This window comes from Lepidothrix coronata, unplaced genomic scaffold (assembly GCF_001604755.1).
Source record: "Lepidothrix coronata isolate B3197 unplaced genomic scaffold, Lepidothrix_coronata-1.0 Scaffold6, whole genome shotgun sequence".
Classification (NCBI taxonomy): Eukaryota; Metazoa; Chordata; class Aves; order Passeriformes; family Pipridae; genus Lepidothrix; species Lepidothrix coronata.
The window spans coordinates 2,073,997-2,092,679 of NW_016690186.1; the positions used below are offsets into that span (position 1 = coordinate 2,073,997).

General features: G+C 35.8%; 2 long non-coding RNA genes across 3 annotated transcripts in view; one reads left to right on the plus strand and one right to left on the minus strand.

Moving 5' to 3' along the window:
• LOC108506233 overlaps positions 1 to 4,393 on the plus strand; it is a 29,832-nt gene extending 25,439 nt beyond the window's left edge. The window contains exons 1-3 of one of the 2 annotated variants that reach the window (XR_001877724.1): positions 83 to 458; positions 3,234 to 3,415; positions 3,859 to 4,393. This is a non-coding gene — a long non-coding RNA (uncharacterized LOC108506233). Of the gene's footprint in view, positions 1 to 82; positions 459 to 3,233; positions 3,416 to 3,858 lie in introns of those variants that run through there. The other variant, XR_001877726.1, reaches the window with a different exon arrangement.
• A 7,452-nt stretch (positions 4,394 to 11,845) lies between these two features.
• Positions 11,846 to 15,240, minus strand: LOC108506238. The gene is made up of 3 exons (XR_001877727.1): positions 15,119 to 15,240; positions 13,161 to 13,296; positions 11,846 to 12,108 (listed from the first exon to the last, which is right to left on the minus strand). It is a non-coding gene; the product is annotated as an uncharacterized LOC108506238 (long non-coding RNA).
• Between the last annotated feature and the right edge of the window lie 3,443 nt (positions 15,241 to 18,683).

The window sequence follows — 18,683 nt, forward strand, 5'->3', positions numbered from 1 at the left end:
AGAAGCTCTGCCACCTGATCTATTATAAAATGAATCTAATTATCTGGAAAATGTGTGTATATAAGCAAAATGTATGGCTATATGAATAGATGCATTCAGAACAGAAGTCTACTTGTAAGCAGCTGTGGTCAGAGCATATTAATTGTTCAGTTTTATGACATGTGGAAGTGTATAATATGATAAGAAAGGCAACAACAACCAGAAAAGGCCTCTTCTGTTTCTTACTATCTTTGTTGTCAGTTTTTAAATCAATACACTATTTTCTTAATATCATAGGGCATGGAGTTCAAATGCAAACAGGTGAAGAGCTGGCCTACTAGATAATGAGCACAATGGATAACCTACTTGGCAAAAGAAAATTGAAAGATTTTGGAAAAGTAAACCTTAGAAGAAATACAACTATTACCTATGAATATTATAGGGAGTAAATGCTGGAGAATCAATATTTAAGCAAAAAGGTAATGCTGGCACAAGAACTGATGCATGTAAGCTGAACAGATAGTAATTCAGCGGAGAATGTGTTGAAGGCCAGGCTGGATGGAGCTCTGAGAAACCTGGTCTAGTGAAAGACATCCCTTCCCATGGCAGGGGGATTGGAATTAGGTGATCTTTAAGGTCCCCTCCAGCCCAAGTCATTCTGTGATTCTACAATACATATCCTAGAGAAGAGTAAGCTTCTGGAACGGTTTTCTAAAAGAAGCAGGGAAGAAAACCGAAGCTTGATGAATTTATGGGAAGGATCATATAACAGTTTCTTTTTATAGAAAGAGTTTGGAGCTGATGACTTAGCAAATCTCTTCAACTCTTTTGCTGTTTGTCATTATATTTTTATGCTGTGATTTTCCACACTTTGCAGATTGCCATCTGAGCCACTTCATAAACTTGCCTTTACAGAAACTGAATTGATTTTTGTCATTCTAGCAAAGTAAGTCTGATAATCAAGAATTTATTTCACAACAAACCTCTGAAAAATGCATCTCAACAGTTAATTTTCCTGGTTTTCTTTCTATTTAAAAATGAAAAGCTGGCAGTAATTTATTTTTAGTGTATTATACGTCTACATCAGTTACACTCAATTGTACCTGTTGTCCTGGGAATTAATATGACAATCATATTATGCTTTACAGCCATTTCCCAGGTAACTAAAAGAGCCACATACATGCAATGTAGCCATTAGAATCTTTTTCTTTTCCCTAGTGACTTCTATTTTATTTTTCAGCTCTTCCATATGCACTAAACTTTTTGTAATGGTAGGCAGCTGTGAAATGCATTAATGAGCTGTGAGAGAGAAAAAGAACAAGGTAGACTGAAATGTTTCTATTGGGAACCATGAAACAGGAAAGGGACAGAGACCAATCTGGGGATAAAAAGCATCTATGAAAAACAATCAGTCAAAATTTGAATGCTTGTTGGAATTCACTTTTGTTTGCAGGAGCAAGACCAGGTAGCAAAATTTTTTATCATATTTATTTAATATGTCAGCATGTTCAAATCTTGCTTTTCATGAAGAGTTGGGCTCCTGAAAATATTTTTAATTTAGATATAAAAAAGCAGGCCCATCAGAAACTTCTTAGGGCAAGACCTACAGTGGCAGGAGTGCAGGTGATTAAGAGCCCACTTTCTTCATTCACTGTGGTTTTGTTGTTGAAAACTTTTTGTGTTTATATATGTATTCTATAGATTTGCCTCTTTCTGGAAATGTGGAAAAAATTGGACTTGTGGATTACTTGAAAAGGTCATTGATGTTCAGGGCAGTTGACAATTTAGGACAATCTGAGTGATATTTATTTAAACTTCAATTGATTTTGATTATCATAATTCTTGTGCATCATTACACAATTTCATTTGATAAATCGTGGGTTTAAAAGCTTACTATAATTTGGTTTTGTTCTTTGTTTGTTTATCGTCTCTTTTTTCTGTTTTGGTTTGGGGGTTTTTTGTTTGTTTTTATCAGAGCAGTGTCTCTGTTTCCAAATGGCATTCACTTTCCTATTACTTTCATTTTACTTTTTTAAGTTTTCATGCTATGGCATGAGTAGGGCTTTCATTTCAATGTGTGCATTATTTTCATTTTCCATGGTTTTTTAGTGTGTCACTTGTCTATTCAGTTTTGCCTGCAGTGAATTTTTCTAAAGAGTTTCTTCTTTGGTGTCAATGTGCCATATGTGTAATTTATTTTAGGAATATTTTAAATGTTTGAAAATATTCATTTGCACTTATCTTGAAGGTTTTCTGTATTAGAATACTCTATCTTCTGATAGGATGTATTAAACAGAAAGTAGAAAAAAGAAGAGAAATTCTAAGACAGCAGAAGAATTTGTTTTCCCAGGCAGATAGAGAGGATTGTACAAGGGTTTACAAATATGGAAAAACAAACGGCATTATTACAGCAAAACAGATTAATTAGCTAGAAATATAGATACATGTAGCCATACATGAGTATGTATATATACTTCTATAAATAGCTACTTATGTACCTATATTTGTGTTGCTTCCAGATACAGCCTGTAACAGCCTATTACATGTGTGAGTCTTCCTTTTTTTTGGTTTCCACATGAAGTATAAATTTTTGGTCTCTTTTTACCTTTGAAAAAGGGTTTTTTCCATTGAAAATTTAAGTCATAATTTCAGTACTTAGTAAATGATCAGTCTTCCAGTTTTTTCCTCTACCTGAAGAATCCTGTTGAGATGACTAGTAATTTTACAGATCTCCAACAGTAAGAGAACAGAGAGATGGCCTATTTTCCAGGGGGACAGACAGAAGAGAGTAAGTGTAGCTTCACTATTTTGCCAAGCTGGAGCAATTTCAGGGCACAGGAGATGGGGATATCTGGGGCAGCAGCAGGGCATCACTTGTTCAAGTTGGCTTCCTACTGTTTGGTAGTGAAGAAGCCCAGAGGTTAGAAGGCAAGAGGCATTTTTGTGTTCTGGAGTTGGCTATTATACCTATTTGGACTGGCAGTCCTTTACTGTTGGCAGCAGTAAGATGCAGATGTTCATGTTATATGATCATGGTCCATTTTCCTTCTGTATATGTGCTGAAACTTCAAGCAAATTACAGAAAAATAGCGCGTTTTGTTTATACAGCCATTTGTATATTTTTTTATTATTATGTATTTTTAATTTGTCAAACCACATAAACAAAGTACATCTTGTGGGAATGTGAATATCTTTGCTGGCCTCCCATATGGATACAGAAACATCACATTTTATCTTCATATTGTCCTTTCTAGAGATGGCAATGGGTTCTTGGCTTGAGATCCCTCACTGCTGTCCAGGTGGCAGTGCTGCACCATATTTAGCAGTTCCATAAAGTCTGCAGATTTACAAACTTCAAGGAAATGTCAGAATGCCATACCATCAATGCACAACATTTGAAGTGGAGGCGGCCAAAATTCCAGTCTTTCTTCACTAGGTACGTGATGATAGGAGGCTTTCACTGTTACTGGTCTTACTGTGAACAGCAAGGAAGTCACATGAGCTATGGGAGAACTTGCCAAGAAAGATAGCAGCTTCCTACCTCACACAGGCCAATAATAGTTTGGTGGAGAGAGAAGAAAAGAGTTTGTTTTGAGCTGCTTCACTAGTCTGCAGGAAATTACTCCAATGAAAATTGCATCTTTATTACTTCTTTCTCTTTCCTATTTCCCTTTGGGAAACACTTCCTAACTTTAGAATCCATCCTAAAGTTAATTCTGAAGTCGTTTTTCCCTCATTGAGGGTGGGTATCCTTACATTTATTTTTCAGACCTTTTTTCTGTTCTGGATATAACAAAAAAAAGCTTTCCCTTTAGATGTGTTCACTTTTCTCTAAAACACACTAAACTGACAAATGCCAGTGATTTGGTATGACTACAGGTTCACTGAAGGATCAGAGGGAATTTTCACCTCCTAGATTGGATTATGTGCTCTGGACATGACTTACAATACATGCCAAAATGGAACCTGGGAACACAGCATCCCTTCTAGTGCCTTCCTTTCTGCTGGAAGACGCTCTCGTCTGCAGAGTGGTGATGTGCAACAGTACAGTCACCTTGTCACAAGAAGCAGCTGTCAGGACTGAACCTGCATTGCCAAGTCCACCTAGTTGACAGATTGTTAGCAAGCAAGAGAAAGCCCTGCCTAAAAGATGTGAAACTAAATCTCCCTACCATTTTTCAGTTAGCTGAAGAGAAGAAAGTGTAAGGGGTGAAACTAGGTAGAAAGAGCTATGAAAAGAAAGGTCTTCATATGCAACACTCACACGTCCTCTTATGGAATTGTTTTTGTGGAAGAGTATGTGGGTTGAAGTGAAAAGGAGGTGTGTTCAGCAGAATTAGTGTCTCATACAAAACCAAGTGTAGTTGTCATATAATCATAGAATGGTTTGGGTTGGAAAGGAATCTAAAGATCATCAAGTGTAATCCCCCTGCCATGGGCAGAGACATCCTTCACTATATCAGGTTGCTCAAAGACCTGTCCAAGCTGGCCTTGAACACTTTCAAAGATGAGGCGTCCATAACGTCTCTCGGCAACCGGTTCCTATGTATCACCATCCTCACAGTAAAAAATATCTTCCTTATGTCCAGCCTAAACCTACCTTTTTTTTGGTTTAAAACTATTACCCCTTTCCTATTGTAACAGGCTGTACTGAAAAGTATTTCTCCATCTGTCTTTTAAGTATTGAAAGGCCACATTAAGGTGTCCCTGGAGCCTTCCCCAAGCTGGACAATTCCACTAGCTCAGCCTTTCTGCATAGGAGAGGTGCTCCAACCCTCTAATCATCTTAGTGGCCCTGCTCTAGACTCAGTTCAACAGATTGATGTCTCTCTCGTTCTGAGGATCCCAGAGCTGAATGCAGTACTGCCAGTGGGGTCTTATAAGTGCAGTGTAGAGGGGAAGAATCACCTCCCTCTACCTGCTGACCAGGTGTGATTGATGAGACCAAAAAAACTGTTGTTTTCTGAATTCCCAGATATATTGAGACAAAAATAGGGTATTCAAGAAGATACTGTCTTGGGGAATAGGAAGCAGGACAAAAGTACAAGCCTTGCATGGAATTCCTGTCAGTTCAGCAATGACTTATCAGATCCTTACAGGACAGACAGACACTGTTATTAATTGAAGTGTGTGAGTTTCCAGTTTTGAATGCAAGACCAACCAAGAACTCTCATCTCTTCTGTGTGCAAGCAATGCAATGCTGCTGGTCATGTCAACATTATACACTGTATTTCTGCGCTGACATCAAATTCCTCATATTCCAAATTCAACAGTCATATGGGATCAAATTTTTTTTCCAATTCAGGCTTCAATCCTGATAAAACCAAAACTGAGAGGATATCATTGGGATGATATAAGCCTATTTCTAAAGAGATGAGAACCAGTCTATGTTTTTCACAACGAGTCTGATGACTCACATATCTTTGCATATAGTGGAGCTGGTAGCCACAGACCTTTGCAGCAGCACATATTTTTCTGAAATTTGATTTGTTCCTTCATGTTAGGTTACTGGTGTCATGACATGATTTTCAGGACTTTATCAAATCATTTCACTGATATTTACTTTTGTCGCTAGAAATGGTTCTATGGATCACAACAGCATCTATGGCTAGCTTTGCATCTTCAGCTTCTCATGTGAGCCAGATTTTTGGTTTGGGTGTTTTTTTTGGTTTTGGTTTTTTTTTTTTTTGGTTGGTTTGTTAATTTTGGTTTTGTTTATTTTCTTTCAGGAGACATAAAGCTTGATAAAAACATGTAATAATTTTATTTCATGGGCTTTGAAGCATGTCATAAATGTCCTGCATAAAATTTTAAAAATTCTGATCTACTCTTTGAATTAGTACGGTTTTAAAGTGAAACAGTTCTTTAACAGACTAGTGAAATTCACACAGCTGGGAATATTTCTTCTTTGTAACATTGTATTTTGAGAGAACTAGCAACAACTGATTATTTAATTTCTCTGTGATATATTACTTTTAACCAAGACAACCGTCTAGTGCCATAAATATTAAAATCTGAATAAATTCTTTCCATTATGAAATTTAGTTTGGTATGTGATTCTTTATTTTCAATTTACTCATTTAACATGGTGATCATGGGACAACTGACATCATTCAAATAACTCAGGAAGAAAAAACAACTACCAAATATTACACATTTAATCAGCTAACACTTTGAAATCTTTGGACTTCGAGGTGGAATAAAAAATCATAAAAAAGAAACATTATTGAAACTACACTTGCCTAACTATCACTGGCTTCAACGAAGCATTGAAGAGCTCAGACGTTCACAAATTGAATTAAGAACTGTAGTCAGTTTTGTTGAGCAAGACTTTCAGTGAAAACAAAGAAGCAGATGTAAGGAAGGCTTCAGTGGAAGATTCTTCATGGTTCTACTCTGGACTGAAGAAATAGGATGAAAGTTTAGTGTGTTTGGTAGTGATATTAGTTTATATTATTGCCAGTTGGAGAATGTGTTTAATTACGGTTTGTTTGGTTTGAATAGTCATTTAAAAATTGCTGGTAAATACTCTGAAACAAAGAATACAGGGAAAAAAACCCCGTGGCAGTATTAGAATGATTTCACACGAGATAACAAGGCAAGCTGATTTTGTGCTTATTATGTTGGGGAGGTATTTTCCTGATATTAAAAAGGAAAAACAAAAAGTGAGTGGGAGCTAACTCTGAACATATGTTAGTGGCAGAGAAGTGCATTTCTTGATTACATTTTAAATACGATGGGCTAACTAGTAAGACAGTCTTTTTATCACAATAAACCTGAGGAAGATATTCAGCAAATTGTAGATCATGTCACATTTCAGTTAAGCATATTTTCATACCTCATGCTCTCTTAGTGTGTCTTAGACTAGTGTTGACAAGTGACTAACTAAAAAAATGACACTGGAGGTGTTTATGTGTGCGCAAATAGAAAAAGAAACCAAACCAGCCAAGACCAAAACTAAAACAACAACAACAAAAACCTAAACAACTTTGATCTGAAAATTGCTTACTGGAAAAGGAGTTCGTGTAATACTCTCCAAGGACATTAAGCAATGGGTTTCATCCTATTCAATCCTCAGTTATCAAGCCTGGTGTTTGTTTCTTTGTTTGCTTTAAAGTATTTAAGTGTTATTTTCTGCCTTGTTTGTGAGACTGAAATGAATTCAAAGGTCAAATTGATTCAATTAGTTACCATAGGATAACCTAGAACACAAATTATGCCATCTGCTTGTCTATAACTTGTGCAGATACCCAGTAGTGTTAGTGATGTAACTGGATAATTCATCTCCTATATCAAAGCAGTTGAAGTTACATTTATCATGGGACTAAAGATCATGCCCAAGTTTAACTGCAAAACTGTCACCTCAGGATGACTCATTTTTTGGCCATACCTTCTATTTCTGAATCCATTTATAAATGGGGCTTTCATCTTGCAATCACATAGAAGTATTTTGAATAACGACTACTTCTTTAAAATTTTATGTTACTACCAAAAGTAATAAGATTAGTAGCATTTCATGAACTTCAACAATTTTTTCTTGTTGAAGTTGCATTTTTTCTTTAATATGTTTTTAAGAAAGAGCGGGTCTTAAAAAATCCAGTATTCTGAATAGAATATGGCAAACCAAGCCATAATATTGGAAGTATTTTACAGCATATTATAATACTCTTTTCTAGTCAATACATCCCAAATCCCCCACCTCCCAAAGAAATCTCCAAAGTTGACTATTCCTTTTACTGGGAGTAAGTTGTCAGAAAACTCCCCTCAATTTTCTGAAGGTTTTGAGATAGGAAAATAAGACCATCTTAAAAATGAGGAAACTGCTTATTGTAGCTAAGGTGTCACTTCTTAACAGGAATTGTTTACTAGTAGAAAAGACTTGTAATGGAAGAAAACACAGGTGGAATATTGAGAATTAAATTAAAGACACAAAGCCAAACCTATGTTGTTAAAAGAGTTGCCACTGTGAGACCTTAAGGAATATTACTTTACAAATATCTTTTTGTAATTGATTTCTTTTTGTTTCTCAGTATTAGCCTTCTGCTTACAAAAATGAGATATTGTAGCCTGGAGAAGAAATTTAGCTAAGACAAATTCTAAAGTGATTTGGGATTAATAATTTTCTCCGATGTGTAATGCTTCATTCCTATGAAATTTGTGCTCTGCTGCTTTAGGTATCTGAAAGCTCCTTATAAAGCTATTATTTCTTCACTGTGGAGGATTAGACTTTGCTCAGAGCAGCTTGAATAACAACGTAAAATGAAATCAAACTAAAAAACTCAGCAGATCACTGTTCTGCCATTATGTCGCACCTTCCTTAAATATACTCCAGAAAGTATAGACTTTGTGTCTGAAAACAAGATGTGATTGATGCCATGTGCTAAACACTACTGTGAATTCCTTGTCCTTGGGACATCAAGGAGAGTTTCTGAGTTCAGAGGATCAGGGAATATCTCAGCCTCATCCCATCTCCATCTTGAGGAGTTTGTCCAAGCATATACCAGGATGCTTGCTGCCACGCATAACAGGTCTAAGTTTCCACTGAGAAGAAACCATTTGGTCCATAATCTGGACATTAAAGGGCAATGATCACTAAATTCACATGTAAGCCACTTATATGAAATCACAAAAGCCCCCACCGTATTATGGACCTTAAGAGAAACTTTATAAGACAAATAATGGTGACTGATTCCTTAAATCCACTTTCAAAATCAAAGAGAATTAAATTTAGACAAAGTTAACGTAAAAGCTTTTGAAATTAATTCGAGTAGCTCCTTGCCATCACTATTGCCTTGAAAAGTCTAATATTACTTCATATGATTCCTTCTCACCAAACTTTTAAGTAGCTCTTAAAATTAATTTCTTAATCTTAGAAGGGGAGGTAAGGCATAGAAGTTTATAACAATCCTCCAGAATGGTGACGGCTTTTTAACTAGTTAGCAATTCTGGTATTTTTGTTGATTATTTGAATAAAAAAACCTCTGAGTTACAGATTTTTCGGTATGAAATGTTTTTGATGGTATCCATCTGTTACCTTTCTATCTCCGTATTCCTTCTCAAGCACGTCTACCCTTTGACATTAAGCTGTTATTCTCTGATTCTCTCAGGTCCAAAATAAAACGTGCTTATTTAAATACTGTATTGGGAGAAAAATGTAAAATTATTATTTTGTTTCTCACTGACTTTGCCAGCACTTGCATCAAAAATACTTTCTCTCATTATTATCCGTTCAGTATTTTAATGTCTTCTTTGAAATTATATATGATAGGAGCAAAATACATTTATCATAATAGTTTTTCCTGTAAATTCAGCCAAGTTGTATGAACTGAAAAAACTTTTTGAGTAAGTGACATAAACTACTAGACAGAAAACGGTCTAGACAGAAATTAATCTGTACTTACAGATTTGGCCAAAACCACATTACTTTATAAACCTCACACTATCTACAGGTGGAAAAAAGGAAAGTAAATGACCTGACAGTAAGATTTACTTTATTATAATTTAAAATAATTGCCAGTCTACTTCAACTTTACTGTCAACAGGGGGAATCTGGTTAATCATGAAAATTTTGAAGGTTAGAGTTGGAGCTTGTCTCTGATGGCATTTCTCTCCCTGGCTGTAGTTGTCATCCATGTTAGAAATAACTACTGTAAAACTAAGTATCTGGGGTTTAAAAATATATCTGGTGCCTTAAAAATGCATGAGAACAATTATTGATTGGTGTCATCTTTAAACTTTTGAAAAAATACACAAATTTATATCCCTTTGTTCCTACTGAAATCAATCAGATGCTTAGAAAAGTGAAGCATAGTTAGCATAATATTATTGGACTCTGGACCTTTATAATAGAATCTGACCATATGTTTTATGATTATTAGCTTTTTCAAGAAGTGCAGTCTCCCTGCAAATTATCTGAAAAAAAAAAAAATGGAGTTCTTTCAAACTAATCTGCCATTTGATTTGTTATGAGATAATTTAGTTCAAGTCTGTACCAGCAGAGCAACTGGCTCCATGATGGCTATTTTCAGAACTGAAAATTCAGGAAAATGCAATGAAACTCTGTTGTGCAGTTTATTGGCCTGGATACAGAATCCCATAAGCCGTATTCTTTCCCAATGTGTTCTGGCACATTCCCCAGTTCCACATTCTGTTATAAGCATTTACCAAATCACTTTAGCTGTAGCCTGGATAGTTCTGCATCGCTGTTCAATATCAATATCCCTTGACTGAGTTATATGTAGAATCTTTATAAGTCTCAATTATGAATATAAAATATCCAAATGTTGTTGAGGTAAGCTAACATTTTGAAGGGAACTTTTTCAAAATAGAAACCATGTCATAAAAATGAGGAAAGAACAAGAAGATGATGATAACAGTAAGGCCGTCATGAAGGCCATCATTAAGAAAGAAAAGAAGTTGAGAAGAAGCTTATTTCCTTTGATATTATTTCTTGCTGGGATCATTTATACTAGTAATGCTTGGGAATATACTCTGGGTAAGTGAATCCAGATGGAATATGAAGCTGAATGTTGAGGTACCTGAATCTGAAGGGGAGTGCTTCAAGGCATGGAGAGACATTTACAGCACCTGAAGAAACCCCATGTTACGGACTTGCTTGTTTACATCTAACCTTGAGCACTGTTTAATGTACTTTCCTCACTTGGTTGTATTGATCCAATTTGTTTGTATAGCCCCGGACTTGCCCAGGCTTGCCCAAGGTTGTTTTCTTGCTAAAAGTTGTTTACCCCTTCACTTTCCCGTTCATCCTGCACTGATTGGCCGAAGAGTGCCGCAGTGTGGGGTGGATCCCCATTGGTTCCTAATGCCCAAATCCTCCCAAGTTCCTCCTCCTTTCCTATGTCTCCCTATCCTGTTGTACCCTGAGATGCCAATCTCATGCCCCTCCCCTGTTACCAAGCCTCCCTGACCCAAACCCCTATATAAGTCCCTGCTCTACCTTAATAAACAGCCATTGCACCCCGACTTTCTACCTTGTCGAGGGGCCCCTGGTGGTCTAGTGGTTAGGGTGCAGCACTCTCACTGCTGCGACCCAGGTTCGATTCCCAGCTGCCGGGCAGATGGAGCTCGTCAGCCCTGTAAGGCAATCCATCTAAGAGAAGGTCACTCTAAACAAACCTACGTCCTGAGACCCTCACTGCCACTGTCCAAGCTTGCTCGGCCCCGGCAGATGAACCTCAGGATTAAAGGCTCAGTTCAGCGCACGCTGTGTCTCACCTAAAAAAAAAAAAAAAAATCCACTGCGCAGGCTCGAAGGGTTAATGACCTTTCCCAAATCTTCGCTCGCGAAGACTGGCCATACACATATACACCTTGTCGGACTCCTTTGCGCAGCGTCGCGGTCCCACTCCCCTTCCCACCAGACTGCAGCAAATGAAGAAAGCAGATTCAGTTCTCATATTAGCGAAATCCTGCACTTGACTTATTTCTCATAAAGACAAGAGTAAGCAAAGTTTGAAATGTAGCTCACTCAAGGCAAAAACTTTCAACAGTTTTAAAGTAAAGGCATGCAGTACAGCAGATTATTAAAGGATACTTAAAGATTCAGCAGAAAGTAAGTCATGGCAATTTCTACTTATTGTCAGAATACTTGTTCTCTATTTTACACGAATCAAGGTTTTCCTTAAAAACATGGCAAAGTATTACAAATAATAATTTTTAATCTTGTTCAAAGTAAGATTTACAAAGAGCAATTTATAAAATGCATCATATAAGAGTAAGAGAATTGCTTACCTTTTCAGCAACCTGTAGAATACTAGTGGAAATAGAAGTACATAATAATTCAGATATGTGAGTTTTATGCCTTTTGTGTTTAAACAGTGGTGGATTATTTCAGCTTGTAGGCTTATATTTATGATCTAGTTACTGTACTTACAAAGTTCTCATGTGCAAAAAAGGTCTCATGTTTGTGCAAATTGTAGTCCATAGAGTATGTACAACATTCACTCCAAGCATACATTCCTCATTAAGTAATGCCAACTAGTCACCAATGGAGGAAGAAGAGATTTAGTTTCCACCGATGCAACTAGTTATTTAAGAATCATGTGGTGGTTCTTCCAAAGAACTCCACTGAAGGAAAGCAACTTTCATACTGATGAGGAGGGTGGCTTCCTATTTAGGAGGAATAGAAGGATTTGGAATTAAATATATATATGAAATATATATGAAATCAAATTCTAAATCTGATTTTTGAAAGTAAACCTACTTTCCAGTTGTTTTAAAAAATGCCAATGAAGTATTGGTACATTCCTCATGAAGACTTTATTGATCAAAATATTTATTCATTAATCATATGGAAGCATAGAGAAATTAATTAATACTCAAAGCATTTGAATATGATTCCTAAAATTCTGGGTAGCTATATTTAAATGGCTGCCAGTTTAAGTGTGCACTTTAGTTGCAGGTAAATGGATGAGAAGATATACAGAAATGAGAAAAAATAACCTCCTAAAATATCATAGAAGTAATCTATATGCAATTTTGACCACTGCTGAGGAAATTGTTAACTTACTGGACAAATACAGGAAGATTATAAAACTGTTTCTTGTCTCTGATTAACACATTATGGAACTAATTTATGAATGCTGCTGATTTGTGAAGTGCCTTTCTGTATCCAGTTGACTAAAACCAAGTTCAATGCATATTCATCAGAAAATGGCTTTTGTAAGCCATTAAAGCTCAGAGAGAGAATTTCAATCTTAAATTATGTAATCAGAGCAAAAATTAGTTCATTAAACAGTTGGCCATGAATAGGAGAACCAGCCTGCAAAGTGTTGTTTCGGAATGAACATTCCTCAAATAAGAAAAAAAAGGGCAGAGGTGACAAAGGGTGGAGGAGATGTTCAAAAACTTTGTGCTTGAAAATGCAGGAAAATAAGACTGTTAGAGGAAGGCCTATTTCTTTTTGGGAGTGGGACCAAAGAGTACAAGTGGTGTTAGTAAAACTTGTGATTCCACATGCAGGCACTAGAAGGTTTCTGAATCAAAGGTCTGAGCTTGTCTCTCAGACCTATACATTCCTATAGCTAATGAGGAAATGGTAGACACAAAATATGACTATTTTTGTCCCATTCCTTATGCTGCTTATTAAGAATGATAGCATTTTTTTGAAACTGGACATTCATTAAACTTCCTGAGAAAGAATCTGGAGTCAAAGTGTTCACCTGGATAAGCATCTAATGACCAAAAAGCTGTTGAGATAGTGGATCATTCTGGAGAACAGAGCAGTTGATTTCTGTAGGTTGCTCTCAGGTGAAGCTGTTGAACAGAGACGTTGTCTCTTGGTGTGTTTCTAGTGATCTGCATGGAGGTAAGGACATATTAGAACACAGTAACTTTAAGTCTACAAGACCCAGTCGGTTAAACTGGTGTGTTGAACAGATGTATTTTTATCTTTGTTTAGCAAGAAAGTAGAATAAAACTACTCTAAATATTTTCCTTCTATAAATATTATTAATGATAGGATACAAGATAAAGGTATTCCAAACAGATGCAGTGTATGAATCTTTCAAAATCCAAAATGAAAAAATGTGGCTGTGTCTATAGGACTTCCTATAGATGTAGAGGAAAAAAAAAAAGTAAAATTGTTAGGACATACACGTTCTAGAGTAATAGCTCTGATTCCTACACAAACCTTCAGAAGCACTTTTCATGAAAGCAGTAGTTAATTTGATGTAAAATAGTGCAATGCACAGAGACAATGTTTTTCTCAAAAACCTTGAAAGCATTTTTTTTATTCAGTCCTAGTTATGTCATTGCAGCGTATTTATAAGATAGGAAAATGACCACTTATACAAAGTATGTAGGTATAAAGTCGAATGCACTTATCTGTGTACAGACACCAATTCAATAACTATACAGGGAAGGAAAAAAGAATGAAGATAGAAAGGCTTCTAATCTCCCAAAAGTTGCAGCATGAATTCAAGCTGTTGTCTTGCTGATTGAAATTTTATCTGAAATTTTTTCAGCCATTGCTGAAGCTTTGATCAGCCAGTAGCGTTTGAATTCTAATTCTTTATGAATAAATGTTCTGGATTTTTATGCATTTTAACACAGCACTCATTTTTTCAGAGCCCTTTTAGCCTGTCTTTTGTATTTATGTACCTACTAAATATTCTGTTCCTGTTTTATATTGAAGGTTTTCTTTTCCTTTAAAGGAACATTGCATTTGTACCTCCAAATTATAATTTAGCTGGTCTAATTTTTTCCACCTGCTACTGCTGATCAGACAATTACGTACTTCAAGTAACGTACAGTTGCTATATGGACAACATAGATTACCTGAACCTCTGGGTTTGCAACAGCTTTTAAAGTAAGCAGTGCTTAATAGTATATACAGGAAGCCTTAGAGAAGACATTGCATTCAAGCAGTTGGTGACCCTGGGCAAAACATGTCAGCTCTGTTTGGACTAAAAAGCTCATGTGCTGGCATGAGAAGCTGCTGTAAGGAAACAGGGAAGTGCCTTGTTTCAGCCTGCACTGCACCTCACTGGATGTTATGACAGAGATAGCATTCAAGCCTGTTAAGAGAAGATAGATAGTTTGGGGTTTTATACAAAATGAAAAACATCATAGTATGGGAAGGAGGTTGAACTTTTCCATAGATAGGATGTGTGCAGCATGCCATGGGAAAATCCATCATGTCCGTCCAATGCTGCACAAAAGCTGGGTTCGTGTCATCCACAGGGACATGATTTACTCTCTGTCTATATTCCTCTTTTTATTCTATCTTTACGTCTTTTGTTGTCATGTCTTTCCTACCACAATGCAAAAGAGCTCTGCATGATTTCCCCTTCTCATTTCCCTGTGTACCCTTGCAAAACACCACGTGCCTGATAGGAAAATGCAGTCATAACCATTTTCCGCAAATTACAAGTCAGAACATTATGCAGCATTTTCTGATTTAAAATTATCCCAAAGGAGTATAAATAAGTTAGTTTTCTCATTGATGTCATGTTTAATTGTTGTTCTCAAAGAGTAATTGAGAGGCTTAAATGAAATTCTCCATTGGCCTCATATGCTAATACTCTAAGAAAACCCACAAAACTGTAAAAACTAAACAGATGAAACCTCCAAACCTCTGCAGTAAGGAACTATTGCTGCTTTAGTTTGATCTACTTACTTTGTCTTTTCAGAAGGGGTTTTTCCGCTATTCTTTTGTTTATCTTTCTCTTCTCCTTCCTTTATTTCTTGCAGCAGCAAATGAAAGTGAGTTTATCTTTTCTAGGACATTATTAACTACCTAAGGGATGATTAAAAAACACAAAGGAAATTTATTTGGTTACATTTTTTTTTAGCCATAATGGGCAGAAATTCAATAGAAATTCTTTAGGAGCTTTTTTGAGGTTATTCAGAGTTCTCTCAACAAAGTGTTTAAGTAGAGATACTCAGGGAGTATGGCATGTACAATTTTATTTTTTTATTTTATTTTTGATATCTTTGAATTTATGAAACCTTTTGGGGATTTTATACAAATCCCTAAAGTAGTTTAAGAATGTAAGTAGTCAAGTATTAGAATTGAGGGCTAAGGTGCTGGAAGTCAATGAAGCTCTGAATGATTTTTTTCTTCCCCAAGGCTTCCTGCATCTAGCCTGAAAGCTAACTATAAGATTTCAGTTCTCATATAATCATTGTATTAGAATACATTTTTATCTTCTCTTAGAAAAAAAAATGTAAAGCAGAAAGCAACCTGCTTTTTAGGTTGTTAAAAGTAACAAAGACTAAAAGACTGCTATGTGTTGTGCCATCCCATCTAACATTTCAAAAATTTTCATGAATAAAGCACCACAAAAATATTAGAAAAAGTACTGTCATGAGAGGGAAGAGAGGGAAGGAAATATTACATGTTCTAATGCATATCTGTATAAAAACTAAAGATTTTTAGGGACTCTTACAGATGTGTGCATACTCTCTCCCTCTTTCCTTCTGCTTTAGTAAGTGTTCACATTATTCCTTCCAGCACAGATTTCAGTTGGATGAACTAGGATGACCTATATGAGTATTTTATAGATAGTTGACTACAGTAAAAAAGAGGACTGTCTTACCATGTAAACCTTTATAAAAAGGTAAGGCTTAAAAAGTGATACTTCCTTCTCCATTTTAAGAATTGACGGATTTATGTTATGCACATGTAATACAGGATTAGAGGTTGACATCCTAACAAAAATAAGCATCTCTTCCACCCTGGAACTGTATGTTATTTTTCTTTGAAGGTGGATGCCTTAGTCCACCCCTCAACTATTTTCTAATTTACCTAGCTCATTTTTCCAGTAAACTGATTTAAATAAATATAACAAACACTGGAAATTAATTGAAGAAATCACAATTATTTATATAATTATTAGGCCTTCAGGATAGTTTGGAAACTGTAGCTCTGTATAATTTCCAGATTGTCTAATATTTATATTTTGTTTTACAGTTAGCATTTTTTCCACAAATCTGTGTATGTCAAATAAGTTAAAAGTGTTGAGATTCATTAGTTACAGTACAGGATAGCAAACTTTGAAATAAAACTCGTTCAATGATGATCCTTCTGTTGTAAGATTTTCTTACATTTATTTTTTGTATATATCTTTTTCTGTATTTACTGATTATTTAAGGGCTTTTTTTCTTTTTTTTCCTTCAAATTGCCTATCTGTGCTCACCTTGCTCAAATGCATACATATAGCATATGTTTATTTTGTTTGCCTGTCTCTGGGAAGATGAAGAGAAATAGGAAGAAGGATGAGAAAGTACTAATTTATCATTTCTTTTATCTCATTTTTCCTCTCTTTCTACAGAAGCCCTGAAACAGGTGATTAACATTAATTATTGAGCAGAAATGAAAAAAATCTATACTTAAGGTTCTGCCAATGTTTCAGCTCAGGAAGACAGTAAAGCACAAGTAAATCTCAGATGCACTTCCCTGAAATAAAGAGACAATATTGATAAGATATTCCAACACATTTAAGACCCATTTCCCAACCTAATTAACAGCACTGTTTTTCAGTTCTAGTAATACAGAGATTAGGAAAAAAGAGAGCAATGAAGTAGAGCTCCTTTCAGTATGCACCTAGTGCCTAGTTAGAAAGTGAAAACCACCTACTTTGAGTGACCACATTAGCATTTCTAGGTCCTCCACTTTTGCTAACTTAAGCTAATACATTCAATTTTATTTTCAGACTAGAACTGCTCAGCCAGTCAATTAGTGTTTCTCAGCTGGAAACCTTTACTGATAGGCAGAGGGGCAGTATAGATGGGCTTCCTACAGATCCTGAATCTTCTCTGCAATTCTCTGACAGCCTATGGGCCTACTCTATAAATAGTTACATGGTAAGACTGATGTGTTCAGAAATTTTGAAGTGGCTGTGCAAAAATACAAATCCCCTAAAAATCTATTTATGCTGTATTGAGACTCAGCATGACCTTGTATTCAAGCATTTTCTGTATGCGTTTTCAAACACAAAAATTTCAGTTTCAGAAAGGGCTCAGGTAACAGAGCTCTACATATTTTGAATTTAATTTCAAAATAACAAAGGCATTTACTGGAGACTTTGCAATATGTTAACCGAAAAAAATTTTACTGTCTAAAATTCTTCATAATGCCTTGCTAGTCTTTCTCTACTGCTCAAGAAATAAAATGATAGTTCATAGATCACTGAAAGGAGGAGAAGATTGCATCCGAAGCCTTTAAGAATTTGAGAACCAGGTTAGCACACACGGTGCAAACAAAAGGCTTGACTTCTTCAAGACTGTGTCTGTGCTCCATCAGGATTGACTAAGCAATCTTACATGAGGTTAATATATGCTGATATACCATCAGAAAAACTCCTTTGACTTCTGTAGAGAGCTTGATAACTCCTGAATAATAATGATTTTTGTTATCTAATTCTGGAATTAGTCATATTCTGCTGCAGGGAACTGATAAAGCTATTTCCCTCTGAGGGAGAGGAAGAGAGCTCCAATAATGACATAAGAAAACAAAGAGACCTCCTACACTTCCCTGACCCAGAAAACAAATGAAAGTTTATTTCAGTCCATCTTTCTTACTCAATAGTTAAAATTTTCTGCTTCATTCCTTAACTGTATTAGACTTTTTGGGGTAGAGAGGGGCCTCTATTTATGTTATTTGTAAATTTGTATGTTGTTATATAGTTCTGTTACATGTCACCATCTCCCAACTGATATTGAAACCCTAAATTATTTTCTTATAATTCCCTGTAAGCAAGTTCATTCCTTAGCATGGGAATCATCAATCTTTACTTCTTCAGAACTCTGAGACTTTGGAGACCCTCCTTGAGTATTCTGGTTACCAGGGACTAAAATCTCATGTAAATATTTGATGCATGACTGCTTTGGACTATATTATGCACTCTGTAAGTTTTTACTAATCTTCCTTTTAAGGAGATCATATTCCAGCTTCTGAAGAGAAACTTTTATTTATTCTTTTATTCTGTAGGTTAAATCTCAATTGTACCAAAGTCAGTGGCAAAGTACACATCAGTTTTACACCGGCCATAATTTTCTCTTGACTTATTCATACCATTTAGACAATCTGAAAAAAAGTATTGTTATCTGTGGCAGTTTGACACGGACCCACCAGATTGAGTGCAAGCTGCAAATTGTTTATTAACGGTCGAGCACAGGCTTTTATACTCCTTGATTACATAAGAGGTTACATAATTATAGAGCACGTGCTATTTCCCCAA